At 35.5% G+C, this 17042-nt stretch overlaps 1 pseudogene; it reads right to left on the bottom strand.

Annotated features, from left to right (window-relative positions):
• Positions 1–6537: 6537 nt before the first annotated feature.
• Positions 6538–17042, bottom strand: part of LOC149186679 (glyceraldehyde-3-phosphate dehydrogenase A, chloroplastic-like) — a 48690-nt pseudogene continuing 38185 nt past the window's right edge.

The raw sequence follows: 17042 nt of genomic DNA on the forward strand, positions 1-17042 counted from the left end.
AATGCGAGATTCAAAACTACTCTAAAATCAAGAAATGAAAGTTGCTCACTTATCAATTTTTATTTTGCCACTTAAAATGTCTAGATGGAATATGAGATGCTACCATTCATTTCGTCTAAACACTAAAAAGAAGTTTCAAGACAAACAAAATCACTTTCATTCACTAAAAGGAAACCAAATCAAAACCAAGTTCAAGAAAGAAAAACTAAGTTTTTTCAAAAAGTTTTCTTCAAAAGCAACAACAAAAATGTCTTTTCAAAAATGCTCTCAACAAAACTGAAACTTTGTGATTGAAGAGTAGGCAACAAACACTTTTGCAAGTTGACACCACACAATGGATGAAAACTCAACAAAAAGAAATGTGTTTAAGGATGCTCTTAACAATCAAAAGCAGCAATGAAAACTTTGGCAACAAAAACCAAAAATATCAAAAAGATAAATTTCAAGAAAGCATCAATCAACAACTTTCATGAAACAAAGAAGTGGATGGTCACAAAAAGTAGTTTTGTCAAGCAAACAACGAGTCACCAAAAGCAAGATTTAACACAAAGATTGAGATCAATCTTCCTGCCCTGATGAATCAGAGCAACCAAGATTCCCAGCAAGAAATCTTGCATGCTTAAGCAAAAAACGATGACGCTTGCAACAACAAAAACAAGACCAATACTCCTTACAATCAGAGAGAATTTGGAACAAGATGCTTGCTGTAAAACTAACAACTGATACTGGACAGTGACTGTTTCAGACTGAATCAAACCACCAGACAGACCTTCAGAGGTAAAAAGATTTAAAAATCTTGAAAATTGCTAGATATATGCGACTGTACTTATGTACAGATTGCGTGTATACGCGACTGTGCCTAAGGAAACCTGCATATACGCGGGTTCACTTAAGGAAACATGTGTATATATGCCTCTGTAACTAAGAAAAACAGCGTATATAAAAGATTTCAAGAAAAATAAAAAACAAACTGAAGAAACTGGCAAAACTTAGAATTCAAGAACAAACCACATAGCAACAGCAAGCAAGCAGGCAGCTGAGACCTGATTGGCTTGAAAACTCCCAAACTAGGAACAACAACAATGTTGTCCCTAGTGGAGTCACCAATTCTGTTAAGGGAAATGTTCCCCTAGGGCTTTTGGATTGAAACCCTAGTAGACTGAAAGTTGTCTATACAGAGAAACACACATTCACACAACCATTAAGCTATTATAAGAAAATTCTATGATAAGGGGGTGTACCTTAGGTCCTACGTTTGAGAAGGTCCTTTAGGGTCCAAACCCTTCTTCAAGTTCCTCTTGCTCCTTTGTCCTGCAAAACAACCAATTCCGGAGAACACAGCAGTATATGGACAAAACCTTATAAAGAAACCATCTTCATGTTATAAAGAAAGGTAGTTAGTTATGAAATTTAAACAACCATTCACATATGAATTCCAACATGAATATCATAAACATAAAGAAGATTTATATCAGGAACCAAGACATGTGTTTCTTTTATTATAGACAAATAAAGTACAGAAAATGAATAATTTCACCTGAGTCACCTTTCGCAGGCTCCAAGCAAAGCTTTCTTCCAGATTCGTCCAGCCTCAAGCCTTTAACAAAACTCCTTCCATGACTTACTCCATGATGTCACAAGTAGTGGATGAACATCAACACACAAGGAAACAAAGGTTTCCTGTACAAATGGGGGAAGTGCAGGAGGCACAAGGATCTTCAGACCTGGTCAGGGAAAAATCTCAGCATAATAACCTTTCTCTCTCTTCTCTCCTCCCTTAGGCCTTCCCATTGAGGTCTTTTTATACCTCTCCCAAAGTAGTTTTTTAGTTGGGAGTTGGTTGGGAACAGTTGGGCCACGGGCACTAACAAGTGATCAGCAAGTAAATCTCGCGATCTCTGCCCGAAATTAAGGAGTTTTATATTTTTTAAGTTTTAATACATACACGCGGGTTGGGTATATGCCTACCCGCATATACACGCATTTAACTCAGTGAAATGTCGCGTATAAGGGATAAAACACAGTTTTTTAAATTTTTTACTAGGTCTGGAAGGAGGGGTTGCCCTAGGCCATGAGTGCAGCATCACAAACCATAAGAGCGAGATTTGGAGCTATAACAAGAGTGCCCCTAATTTTATATGTATAATAAATGGGAAAATACCCATGATACATAGGAAAAAATGGAAGGCGATTTTATCAATAATATAATATGTATATATAATTTTTTGGTGAATCTCTCGCCAAATTATATTATCTTGTAAAATCATGGCAAATCTTTCACTGAATTATAAAATCTTATAAGATCTTTGTGAATCTTTCACTGAATAATAAAGTCTTTGTAAAGGGCTAACAAAGTTCATACTCAGTATTTCTTCTGATGGCTTCAAGCCTTATTAAGTAATCCATCAAGAACCAAAACAAGTATATTCATTATAAGTATATTCCTTATATGGAATATAAATATATTTCTCATGGAATGTCAATTAGGTTTAGCATAGGTGGTAGGGAGAAATCCTACATCTCACAATGTGTTGAACTCATAATGAGTATTTCTTTTAATGGCTATGAGCCTATTTGTCTAAGCAATCCCTCGAGGACTGAAATATGTATGTTCCTGATATGGAATATAAAGACATTTATCATGTATTGGAATATAAATATATGAGTAAGGAGTGGAAAATGAGCCACAAGAAGTCCTTAGAAAATTAACAGGAAGAAGATAAGTGCAAAAAATAAAAAAAGGCAAAAAATGCAAAAGTGGAGAAGAAATATAAGGGAAAAGTGGTGAAACAACAAATTCATAATCCATGGGAGGAACAATAATTAGAGATAGTGAGGGAAGATGGTCCCTTGGCCTAGGGGTTACAAAAGGCAGACATTCGAACTATCATTTATGAAAGTGTAGTTAAACAAACATTAAGCTCTATGATAGTTGCAACAGGGACGAAATCTGTGAAAGAAATGCGAGAACAAGAATTTAAATGGAATAAAGCATTGGGATTACAATCCTTGCTTGTCGAGTTTGGGTACTTCCTTTGAGGCTTATTGAAAAATTATGTATTATCTATCTATGTATCTTGTTATCTAATTAGTTTGTAAAATAGTTTCCAAGTAGCTACGTTAGAGAATGGAATTTGTGAAAAAAAACTTTCACCGTCCTACTTGTCTTGAGATGGAGATGGATGGAGATGGATGGAGATGGATGGATATGAGTATTGGAGATAGAATTATCCCATTTTTTTGGTGTAACAAGCTGTACAAGTATAGCTACAACCCCCTAATTTTAGTTCAAACAATATCCATTGGTGCGAGAAAATATGTTTGAGGTTTTCACCTTGCCTTTTTTTATCCCTATCGATGTTTAATAGACCTAAGGATAAGATGGATTTATGTTAGTTTGTAATTGCTTAAAATTTAAATATAGAAATTGAAATAAATATGATGTCATTTCATTTTTATTTTATGTAGAAGTCTTTAAATAAATAATACATCAGGTCTTTTTTTTGTTCATTTTGTTGTATTAGTGACACACCCACACATCGGGATCTCCCCCACCCTGGGCTATCAAGCACCCTGCTTCTGTTGGCACAAAGAATAAATATGGCTTGAGAAAAGTTTGGTTCTTATCCATTTTGATCTTAGAGGTAGGTTATATTTAATGAACAAACATTCAAGCTCTTCTAGTTGATTATTTGTCTTTCTTCAACATATATGCTTGTTATAATAACATTTGGTTACTTTTAAGCAACCATAAAGACTCTGATTGATTGCTATGTGAAATGAACTCTCCAAAGGTCAATGGTAGGAATATTATTGTAGGCTATCCATACCCTTCAACGATTTAAATCTTTTAAGCTCAACATAAACTTTTGATATGTTTCATTAATATGATCTTTTGCTCCCAATATTCCATCCCTCCACTTGACATACTTCAATGGTATCCCTTGTGTTGTTATATAGTTAGGTGTTTGTGCTCCAACCTAGACAGCTAATTTTGTATTTTTAAGGATATGTCTTCCTTTTAGTTACATCTTTATTGTGCTCTTAATCTATGTATTCTTTCCTTTCTAACAAATAATTAATTTAATTTATTGACTATAGTTAGTGCTAATATCATATTAACATCTGCATGGATTTAGATTTTCCTTACACTTGACCTTCAATTTATATCTGTTGTAACAAGTATAAGGATGTAAGTATTTCTTTCTTTCTCTCTTTTACTTTTGTGTACTTGCAGTCATCCAAAACTCATGGATAGAGTTGGAAAAACATTCATAGAGCTCAAGTCAGAAGTCTTGTGCCAGAAATAGTATTTTTGCATAGTTGATCATATTGGTCATTCATATTATTTTAGATAGTCTCGAGACTTTCTTAAGAAATATGACACTATAAAATGATCCTATTGTGTAGGTCCCTGTTTGATGCATCCTGAATTCATTGCATTTTTTAGGTAGGTGAGTTAAGTGGAACACCTTTGCAACTTAGAGCCTGGAAATTCTGAATTTTATGAACTTCTATGAAGCATTCATGTTGCAGATGGAAGGTGGGATAATGCAGAAAAAGTGAGAACAATTGAAATAGATTTTATTTCAAATGACATCAGTTTGTAGTTTGGTGGAGTTTAATGATAGGGTATACAAAGTCATTATGGGAGTTAAATTGACACCTTCGATTTGAGGAATTTTATGAAACATTTTCCAATATTGGTTGGGCATATATGGAGGTGGTAGGTAATGTTTGTAAAACAATATTTACACTGAAGAATAGGAAGACGTTATGGAATACATGCTTAGTAGTACTTTCTAATTTATGAAGACAAAAACTAGAATGCCTATTTTATTCTGAAAAATTTTGCATTTATGTAGTGACACCCATAATGGCAAGTTAATATCCAAAATGTTCACTTAAGAAATTATTGCAAGGGAGAAACCCTTTCCATCATTTCAGAGGTGAATCTCCTTTTTGTAGACTGGTACCCTCAATTATGTTGGGTATTAAACGGGGAGCCCTGAAGAAAAAACCTTTTTCCTCCTCACAAGATTTGTAAGAATCCTACTTTGTTATATGGAGGCTCTATGTATATTTGTGTGAAGAGTTCCCTATAGATTATACCATTGAATGAAAAATGACATGAGAAGATACATTTCAAGACTGAGTTCATAGTCTTATGACTATGAGGAACTTGAAGATGCTACCAGGGCCTTGCAAAGGTTGCCTGATCATTTTCTTCACAATGATCAAAGCATTTGGAAGCAGCGAGACACAATTAATGCCATTTTTGTCACAATCATTTAATAAAGATAAGTATGATGTGGGGATTCCTATCATAAAATATCGGAAGGAAGGAATATATATTGGTGTTGACCTTACTATACATGATGATCTATGAGTACCAACGGTTAAGCATGGCATCTCACTAGATACCTAACATACACATCATTTCTCACTGCATGTAGTAACACTGGAGATATGAAGTAGGACTAGAAGATAATGCTCAACAAAAGATACGAAGTAGGACCATGTGCATAATTGGTTAGTGGCCCTCATTGGCACCTCTATGATTTTCCTCATTATAGACTTAACCCAAATTTTTCATATAACTTGGAGTTTATTTCTCCTATTATGGCTAAAATAAGATTTTGTGTCCAAACTTATTTATTTTTGTTTTTTTAACATAGGGAAACTTTTGTTGATCTGGGATGTTTTCGATGTGGTTTTTGATGTGCCACCTCAGGTCCACATGTCACCCTAAGAAGTTGCAGCATCAACTCCTTGGCCACCTTTATTTGAACTTTCATCACTCAATCACCCTTCTCTCTCTCTCTCTCTCTCTCTCTCTCTCTCTCTCTCTTTGCTCCTCTTTCTTCCTTCCCTCATATATTCTTTTCCTTTTATCATAATGTGTACACTTTTTTTGGGGGCCCACTTATCATGGAAAACCACCCACCATTTTTGTTACAAATGGGAAAAGGATCCCAAATCCTCTATCACTCATCTACCTATTCCCTCTTCATAGACCAAGGTGACAAGAAAGGCCAATCCCACATCCTTTCCCTCTTGGCACATAACTTGCCCTTGCACTTTATCAAATGATGGATATTGAGTGAAAATTGATGGTTGTGAAGCATCACAAGGGATTTAGTTGCAAGGAGGTTATCTTTTCCTCCAAATCCAAGTACCACTTACCAAGATGAGTGGTTTCAATTATGATACACAATTTCTCAAAACAATTAACAAATTGAATAATTTTTTTATCTAAAATTTCTATGATTCAGAATGTAATTCAAAAAATAAACTTAATAAATACACACTATGAGCTTGAAACTATGATGTCAGTAAGTTGAATAAGGCATCCCTTACCAATAGAGGGGAAAAAGAATTATGCAAAGCACCTTGCAAAAACCAAAAAATTGTAATATAATTTGAAAAACTGTTCATAATTTTTTCATGAAATAAACAACATGAAACATACATTACATATATTAGACTAAGTGGCTCATTTCATGGAAAAATAATAATTGAAAACGAAACCAACCATATTTGTTATGTAGCAACTTAGGTTGAGCAAGGAGAAATTAATTGTCTAAGACTTCCAATTGTTGGCAACGATGTCAGCCAAATCAACAACCCTCTGTGAATAACCCCATTCATTGTCATACCAAGAAACCACTTTCACCATATCATCTCCCATCACCATTGTGAGTGATGAATCCACAGTTGAGGAGACATCTTAACACCTGAAATATATTGACACTAGAGGCTCATCACACAGTGAAAGGATGCCATTAATCTCTTTATTTGCACTTTTTCGGAATGCTGCATTCACCTCCTCTGCAAATGTCTTCTTCTCCACCTGAAAAACCAAGTCAACAACTGATACATTGGGTGTTGGCACTCTCAGAGAAATTCCATTCAGTTTCCCTTTCAAACTTGGGAGAACTAGTGCCACTACCTTTGCTGCTCCTGTTGATGTTGGGACAATGTTCAAGGTTGCAGCTCTAGCACGCCTAACATATCTATGACTAGCATCAAGAAGTATCTCATCACAAGTATATGAATGAGTTGTTGTCATGGTGCCCTTGATGATTCCTGCACTAAACAAATTTAGGTGTACATTGGCAAGCATATTGAACATGAACAAAGAAATGTCCTCAAATAGTAACTAAACAATGCCATTCTAAATCCAGATAAACTATGGTGATCAATAGTACGAAATGATATGTTAGATTTCAACATGAAATAGAGGAAAAAATGAATATATTGTTCATTCTATTTAAACATATGACACTCACTAAATTTATGGTCCAGAACTTTAACGAAAGGAGCCATGCAATTAGTAGTGCAGGAGGCATTGTTAATAATTTCTTCTGCGGGATTATATTTTTCCTCATTCACACCACAAACATATGTAGTAATATAACACTTTCCAGAAGTTGTGATCAAAACCTTCTTTGCAACCTTCCCTGTCAACAAACAGGCTAGTGCCTTCTATGACTAAATCAATCCCATAGTCACTACAAATACAGTATGAAGCATTTCCTCATGAGCTGAGAAGCATCAATTATCTCTATATAATAATCCTGGAAGGCTACCCAGTATTATACAGATTTAACAATATTTTTGCAGCGACAGTTGTTGTTGCCTCTGCTAGTAGTCTATTTGTTATAGGTTTTGGAGTTGTTATGGGCATATTTTTCAGTGGAATTTGTTCATAGTTAAGTATGAATTTGTTTAAATTGTAAGTTTGAACTGCGATATTTCAAGAATTTGAGTGTTCTATGGGTTTTCTCAAGTGTCGAATCCATATATGCAAGCCAGAACACATTTTAAATAACATAATATCGCAATTTGACAAAAAATTGTTTGTCCAAAATCTCCAAAACTTGAAATAGTTAAATGATATGCTTAAAATATGCTAATAAGAAAATTTGCAATGCACAGGCTTAGCAAATTTCAATGCACGTGCTTATATTTTTGTAAGTCGTGTCTTTCATTCTTTATTATGATTTCTTTCAGTTCTCAATGATGATTTTTCTCAATTCGGGCTCAAAATAAGCTACTACAGGATATCGTACAAGATGTACTAGTTCTCCTATAGGATCCCCAAGTTCTCATACAGGATCCCCTAGTTCTCCTACCGGATTCCCTATTTTACTACAAGATGTTACAAATTTACTATACGAAATTATAATTCATCAAATGACCAAGAGAATCAAATCCAAATTAGATGGGAACAATTTTTTTATTGACTAGGATGTCTTAGGTCCGAATTCTAGGTGGAATCACTCAAAAATACCTCTGTTAACCCATGCTAAAAAAATAATAGAAAATTACTAGTCGAAAATATAGAAATTTGAGAACTGGTGAGCTAGCAAATCTATAAAATACCTAACCTAATAATGTGCAAATGAAATTGGGTAATTTCTGTTATGAACTAGAATGTTTTTGTGATTTAATGCAAGTGCAACCAACTTGATTTAAGCTCGTTAGCATGCTCTTAATAATAACATAAATTACTGTTCTTTGCAACAAAGGAGTTCCAGAAATCTAGATTTGGGAAAAAGAAAGTTAATCCAAGTAGCTTAATGATTACTATGACCTTCCAAAAATTTTCCAAGGATGAAATGATGCTTACGATATTGCAAAAGAACATACATCAACCATTTAACCCAATCCTACAACAAGAAATCATTAATACTAAATGTCTAAATAGAAACAAATAAAAAGAAGAGATGCATGTGAATAAGAAATGAAAAGAAGGAAAGAAAATGATACAAAAGAGATTTGAGGCTCCTAGGATGGCCAAGCCCAAGGAAACTCAGAGAAATATGAAGGAGAAAAGGATTTAGAAGCTGAAAACGACACCAATCTTCATTATTTTCATCAATACAATTACATCCCTGCAAGAAAATACAATGGAACTACAGAAATACGCGTTCTCTCCACAAGAACAGTAATGAAAATCTATCCCTAGAGGAAAATTTGACTTGGTACTTATAAAAAATGATTAGGAATCATTCCCCGTGAATGGAGGAAGCTTTCCCCACCAAAATCCCTTAATTAGTGGATTTGGTTCCCAATACTAGGAATCTGCATTAACTGGCAAGGAACACATTCCTAGATTTTCTCAATCATTGGAGTTCCAAAATCTGTGCCATAATTCCTTAATATCTTATTGGTTTATTATTTAATAGTGATCCTCCGATAGTAGGGAGCAAGTCCCTAAATTATCTCCTCCTACAAATCTTCATAATCTACCCAACATTCTCATAATATTCCACCAAAATAAATACTATTAGGCACAAATATACAATTATTCATAAACCTTCCTAACGAATATATTAAGGTTAAAAATACATTATCTAATGCAAAAAGAGAGGTTTAATATGCTAAAGGATGGCTAGATGAGCCTTATGCTTAATTTATAGGCAGGGGCCTTAATTTACGTCTAATTTAGAGGCCCATCATACCCCCTGGTGAAAGTGTTGCTCATCATGTGAGCAACTTGGTGACCTTGTTGTGCCTCATTCATGGCCTTGGTGGCCTCTCTCTTGTTGATTAAGAATATTGGTTGTAAGTTCTGTAAGGACAAGCCCAAAAACATATTTGTGTAAAGAAAAATCATTGTTTCTTGAGACCATTAGCTTGCCTTCTTCTTTTCCTTTGTGGCCTAGGCGATTGCCTAATGGCCTTGGAGTTTTATATTTTGATCAAGTCTCTCTTAGGCACAGGCCTTTTTTTTTAGCACAATTTGTTCCTTTCTTCCTTCTTGTAGCATTTTGTCTTCCTGTAGCAATCATTCCTTCTTCCTTCAGAGTATTTAAACCGTATGGGAATGGTGAGAAATGTTGTACGTTTTTTAAAATGGAGAGGATGCTTTGTTTGTGTTTTTTTCAAGAAACTTTCAGGGTGAGATAGAGTGTAGGGTTTGTTCTTGAAATTATGAAATGGGATGGATGAATGATGGATAGATAGTGAATATGAAGTTGATGGAGGGCTTGGAATGTTGTGGTGACTTGACCTTTGCAAAAATTTCTTCTTTTAATTGTTGTCCCCATTCCTTGAAATCATCACCCTTCATAATTTTGACTTTTCAACATTGCATGAGTGAAAGAGTGAGCTGCAATTAACTAGTTGAAGGTGGTTGAGATTGCTGACCCATCCTTAGCTTATAAAACCTCATCTCTCATGCATTGACAACAAATTTCTAACTACAATATGCCCAAGTGAATAGGTCAAGAATATTGCATACCTGTACCTACCTGATGGTTGTTGGAGAGACATGCATGCTACTGTTGAGTTGATGTTGTTGTGCTTCTCATGACTCAGGTACATCTTCTTGACTGCCTTTTTCTTTTTTGTTGATCTTATTTTGCTGATGGGTTGTCTTCTTGTTGATGTGTAGGTGATGGCTTCCTCTGTTGCTGCTGAGCTCTAGAGGAGTTTCATTGTGCCTGTAGTTATGCTTCTCCTCTTTCAATCATGGTGCTGAAGGTTAGGCCTGGAGCCTACTGTTACTTCCAAATAGGCTGTTGTAGCTGCCCTTTTTTTTAATGTTTGTGTCCTTTCTCTGTTGGAGGGTAAATAGGTATTGGAATGAGTGGAAGGTGTGGCCATAGAGTGACATGGTCATGATGGGTGTTGGCTGAGATGTGGTGAAGTCAATGTCCTTTTTTCCTATCCCAAAATAGGTCTGCATCATAATTTTTCCATCGGACTGCCTTTCTTGTAGATTTTCAGAACTTCCTATAGTACTACAAGAAACTCTTGTAGTAATTCAAGAAAACGTCTTGTAGCAGACTTGTTTTGTCCATATCTCCCAAACAATATAATGCATTGACCTGAAAATGTCTGAGCATCTTGCCATCATCATTATGAACCTCCAATAAAAATAATCTGGTCAATGGATGCACGAATCTCGAGGAAAACTAAACATGGATGAAGGTGATGGAGGTCAATTTCTTGGAAACCATGCACTGGAATTTGTTGAAATTGCTTGGGAATGTTACCATCATCCATATGCATCTCCCCATTAAACAAAATTTTAAATGGATGCATGGTTTTCATGTTATGGGAAAACTAAATTTTTGCTCTATGTATTTTTGTTTCCTGTAGTAAAACAAAACCTTGTAGTTTTTGAGGACAACAAGCAAATTGAATGGGAAAAGATTGAGAATGATGGGTGGATGGTGGAAATAGATGAGGGTGATGGATTGGCATGGCCTTGGCCTTGTTGGAGCATTTGAGCAAAGGAGGAGAAAGTCAAAATTTGACTTCTTTTGACTAGGTTTGACCTATTTTTTCTTTCTTTGGTGGCAACTTGTTTTTGTTCCTTGTAGATGTTGGAGAGCACCTACATTCATCAAAGAGATACATGGAGCAAGGATTTTTTTTATTTTTTTCTAGGCCTACTAGCTGCCTCAATGAGGTTTTCAACTAGTAGGTTTGCCTAAGCGCCTCAAAGGAGGTTTCCACCTAGGATCTTTTATTTTTTTCTCTTTTTTTCCCTTTTTTCACAACCCATTTACTACCTTATCGAGGTTTTCAATCAATGAGCCAATCTGAGGTGCCTCAAAGGGGGTTTTGACCTAAGATTTTTATTTTTTTCTCATATTTTTCTGTTTTTTTTTTCTACCCTACCCTACTTGAAAAGAAAAATCACTTTCAAGTATAAGAATACTTCCAATGGAGCCATGTGTACATCAAGATGACAGAAAAAATGATGTGTAGGCTTGAAATGTATGCTTTGACATGTACATGAATTTCAAAGACCAAATGTTTTGACTTTGAAAGGATCAAGCATAGTTTAAGAAGAAAGTGATGCTCCATATTGTTGATTTTCTAGAACCAAACCTCAATATAACTTTGATGTCCTTGGTTTTCTTGCTTATCTGGATCATTCCTCATGTCTTCTTCTACCATGACCTTCAAATATTCCTCTTTTTTCTGATTTTTCTCTTGAATACATGGAGGATTTGATGGTAACCATGAGGGAGCTCTCTCGATCTTTGATTTTGATGTCTACTCTTCCTTAAGTACAACCCATGATTCTGTGGTCTTCCCATTTGAATCTTCTTCTTCTAGATGTGGTCCTTCAATGATATCAAGGTAATCTATTTTTTGCAATACTCTTCCTGAGCTATGGTGAATTCCATTGATCTCAAGAGGAGATGTTTGGAAGTGTTGTACCTCAGCATTGTAAGTGGTCTTAGCTACTTCAATGTGTGGGTTTTGAAATGGTGGTACAGGTAGTTGAGTGGGAGTGGATATTTGAGATGGATGTGGTTGGGGTTGTGGTTGTGGTGGAGGTGAATGGTAGGGATAACATGGAGTTGGGTATGGAGGATATTGAGGAAAATACTAAGGATATTGTGGATGGCTCTGATAAGTCCCTTGCCAACCTTATTGCCAAGAATGGTTTTGGGGTTGAGATGGCCAATGTTGCCAAGGAAAGGGTGTGTTCCAATTACTTTGAGGTAGATATCCATAAAATTGAAATTGTGGATTAGGCTCTTGCATCATACTAGGTTGACTAGGCTGCCATGGTCCTCTTGGAGATACATAACATAACTGCATTGGTAATTGACTTGCTCCATTGTCCTGTTGGTGAACTTCCTTCAATCCTGGTAATGAGGAGCACATTTAACATCATATGATTATGCATGGACAACATGAATATCAACATCTTCTTTTTGCTCATTTTGTATTCTTAACATTTCTACTTGTTCACTTAGATTGCTAAGAATTTATGTTTTAAAGCTATCAAGAAAATTTCCAAGCTTAGCTTGACTTACCGATCTTGAGGCTAATTTACCTACTCTCGCCCTTCTTGTTGATACATGTTCGCATGTTTCACAAATTTCTTCAAATTATAATTGGTATACATCACCTCTACTCATGAGATCAAGAAGATTAATCCATTCATCCCTAATTGTTCTAAGTAAGAGGGTTTTTAGTGTGTTGGATCCCAAATGATGTAGTTTTTCCCTCTTAACATTATATATGAACCTTTCTATTAGATCCTTTAGACTCTCGTCTTGTTTTTTATTCATTATAAAGATTTATTCTTTAAGATCATGATCTTTATATTTTTCTAGAAATATCTTTTGAATATCATTCCATGATATTATTCAATTAGTCCCTAAACTCATGAACCATTTAAGAACTCTATCCTTCAATGTTGCCAGAAACAATCTCAATTTTTGAGAATTTTAATAAGTAACCATAAGATCTACAAGCAATTTCAACTTCAAAGAGAAAGGTTTCTGGATCCTCTAACCTTAGACCATTAAATTTTGGAAGAAAAGATGGAGGGATGTTCTTCATTTGTACCCTACCATCAGTATCTTGAAAGGGAAATCCGAGGGGATCTTCCTCATTTTCAACATTTGCATCCATTTCTTCTACATTCTTTACAATTTTCTTCTTCTAGTTGCAAAAGTGAATGGTGATGTGGCTCTTACTGCACCACATGATCAAATGGGGTGGTGGGTTGGTGTTGGAGAATTTTTGGTTTTTATGATTGAATGGAAACACTTATGCAATGCACTTTTCTATTTTTGAAATGAAATATTCCTAATGCAAATATTTTTTTTTCAAAAAGTAAAAAGAAATGAATTAACTAGGGAAGAAAAAAATGCATACTTTGACACCTCCCAGGTAACGGCACAAAAAAGTGATGAGCCTCGGTATTGCAACAATAATGCTGCAACTCCCAAGGCTACCGACTTTAATTATCAACCCGGGGTTAGTACAAAATTAAGTGGTATCGGCACTATATGTGTAGCATACAATGTGTCCTTCCTTTGATTTCATAAGAGAAACGAAATGTTTCCTATTTGTAGGAATGAAAGAATGAATTTAAACATGTTTGTAAAGTAACATGAAATCCTCTATCTACTTATTAACACACTTTGCTTGCAAAAGAACCCTATTTTAACCCTATTTGTCAAATGTGATGTTTTAACTAATCTAAGCATGAAATCTAATCTAGAGAGTACTTATTGCTATGTGCATTTGTAAATAAAAAATAATCTTTCTTTAATATTTTTGTTTTATAAATGCAAATGCTAATCCTCACTTGTTCTTTTGTAGGGGAGACAGGTATGGAGGAACAAGGTTAAAATGGTCTTGATCACATGGAGGTCAAGTAGAGGCCTAATCCTAGCTTCAATGATGATTTTTCTCATTCGGGCTCAAAACAGGTCAGTACAGGATTTCCTACAGGATGTACTTGTTCTCTTATAGGATCCCCTAGTTCTCCTATAGGATCCCCTGTTTTACTACAATATGTCACAGATTTACTATACGAAATTATAATTCATCGAATGACCAAGAAAATCAAATGTGAATTTGATGGGACGATTTTTTTTATTGACTAGGATTTCTTAGGTCCCCATTCCAAGTGGAATCACTCAAAAATACCTTTGTTAACCCATGCTAAAAAAATAACAGAAAATTACTAGTCAAAAATCTAGAAATCCGAGAACTAGTGAGCTAGTAAAGCTATAAAATGCCTCACTTAATCAAGTGAAAATGCAATGGGGTGATTTTTGTTATGAACTAGATTTTTTTTTTGATCTAATGTAAGTGGAACCAACTCGATTGAAGCTCATGTTGGCATTATGACATAGGTTTGACACTATGACACAGGTGTTGTCCTTAAAGGCAAATGACTCAGATGACAGATCACAAGTTCAAGCTCTCAGAATAAAAGAAAAAGAGAAATACATAGTTTCTACTTAACCAAGTCGCTTATACACATGGGATCGCTGATCAAAAGTTGTGTATGCGTATGCACGCACTTTCATGCACGGAAAAGCGTGTTCATGTGGGAAAACTTATTTTTAGTCCATGGTATTGGTCCTTGGTATTTGGACCTATGGCTTTGGACCATGGTATCTCGTCCGAAGTGTTGAACCCAGGTATTTGGACCCAGGTATTGGTTCTAATTGGTTTTGGACCATGGTATTGAGTAAGGCCTAAGACTATAAAAATGGGAAGGAGATCATTAGGCAAAGGTATTCACTCAAGCATTAAATACCTTATGAAGAGTAAGATCTAGAATACTGGTCATTGGGTTATGGTGCATATCTGGATTTGAATCAAGGAGGAACCTGAGCACTAGGAGAATGATAAGTTCTATTGATGATCTTAAGGCTTGAAGAGAAGTATCCTTGTGTGATTTTGATCTGTTATATTTGGTGCATGACTTGATCTATAAATATGAAAATCTGGGTATAACTGATGTCTGAATAATTGAAAAGGGTAAATTATCTTTTATAGATCTATATGCAAGTTCGGCATAGCAAAGGCGTGTATACATGCAGGTCCGGTAATTCAAAACAACGTATACAGAGGTTTTCCTTAATACAGAAGCGTATGCATGCAGATTTCACATATTGAAGTAGCATACATCTCACAAAATATGTTTTAGCTACTTCTATTTATTGCTATAGTGTTCTAGGTTCTGGATTGGTGTCTAGTTACTATAACTATTTTCTGGATACAACATTCAGAGAAGTGATTGTTTGATTCAATTTTGTTTGGTGCAAAGGAGATTGGTTGATGCAAACACATTTGATGTTTGATTGATGTTATTGATGGATCCAGTCTGAAAATTTATGAAACGTGGTCCCTGGAAGAAAAGAGAAGGTTGTAGCCTTCTGTAGGTCAGCACCTACATACTAGTACATCAGCTAGTACAAGAGCTAAGGGGGTTGTAGCTCCCTTCCAGGAGAAGCTGGAGAACAAGAGAAGGTTGTAGCCTTCTGCAAGTAGAAGCTTACATACTGGTATAAGATTGCACCAGTACAAAAATATTGTAAAAAGAAGTTTCTTATTAAAAGAAGATAGAGACGAATTGCAACAGGTGGTTTTCACCCACATTGGGTTTCCACCTTATATCTTGTGTTCATGTGTGCGATGATCTGCTATGTTTTACTACACCTGTTTATTGTTCTTATGGTTAATAAAGTTCTGATGCACTGATTAAAGATCAACATTTAATGGATTAACTAAATCATAAGTTTACTGATATACGTTGGTTGCTTTAAACATAGCTGCGTACATACGCGGGTTCCCATAACGTAAGTAGCGTGTATGTATCTGAGTATGAAAACGAAAAGTGTTTGATTTGATAATACTGATTCACCCACCCCCCCCCCTCTCAGTATTATTTCCAACAATTGGTATAAGAGCAGGTCCTTCAGAAGAAGCTTGATCGCTTGAAGGAAGATCTATCATCATGAGCAACTACGAAAAAGAGGCATCCATCAGGCCACCAATCTTTGATGGGAGCAACTTCGTCTATTGGAAGGTAAGAACCACAACCTATCTTCAATCTCTTGCTGCAGAAGTTTTGGATATTGTGGAAGGAGGATACACATTTCCATCAGCAACTCCTATAGATACGGCTGGTAAAACGTAGTATGAAACAAATGCAAAGGCTGTCAATACTCTATTGGGGATTCTATCTCAATCAGAATTCGTCAAGGTTATGCAGCTCAAAACCGCCAAGGAAATATGGGACAAGATCATCGTAAGCTATGAAGGAGACGATCAGGTAAAACATGCAAAACTACAATATCTCAGAATGCACAATGATGAAAGTGTGGCTAATTAATTCTTACGAATAGATGAGATTGTTAATTGCATGAAAAGTTTGGGTGAAGAGATAAAAGAAGTTACTTTAGTTGAAAAGGTTCTAAGATCCTTGTCTTCTAAGTTTGAATCAAAAGTTTTTTCCATAGAAGAAAATCAGAATCTTCAGAGTATTACGATGTCACAGTTGCACAGAATCCTAACTGATTTCGAAATGAGAAAAGGGGGGCCATCAGACATGAGAGAAGCCACATTCAAAGGAGACTACAATGAGTTAGGGCATATGTCACAAGGATAGGAAAAATCAAACTTCTTCAAGAACCTTCAACGAGGTTCTGGAAGATTCAGAGGTAAGCTACCTTTCAAATGATTTTCTTATGGAAGAGTCGGTCACTATGCTGCCAAATGTCCTCATAAAGATAAGCTTCATAAAGGTAAGG

The sequence above is a fragment of the Pinus tabuliformis genome, chromosome 3_1, assembly GCF_031772625.1.
Source record: "Pinus tabuliformis cultivar Carrire ecotype Pingquan chromosome 3_1, CPIR1, whole genome shotgun sequence".
Taxonomy (NCBI): domain Eukaryota; kingdom Viridiplantae; phylum Streptophyta; class Pinopsida; order Pinales; family Pinaceae; genus Pinus; species Pinus tabuliformis.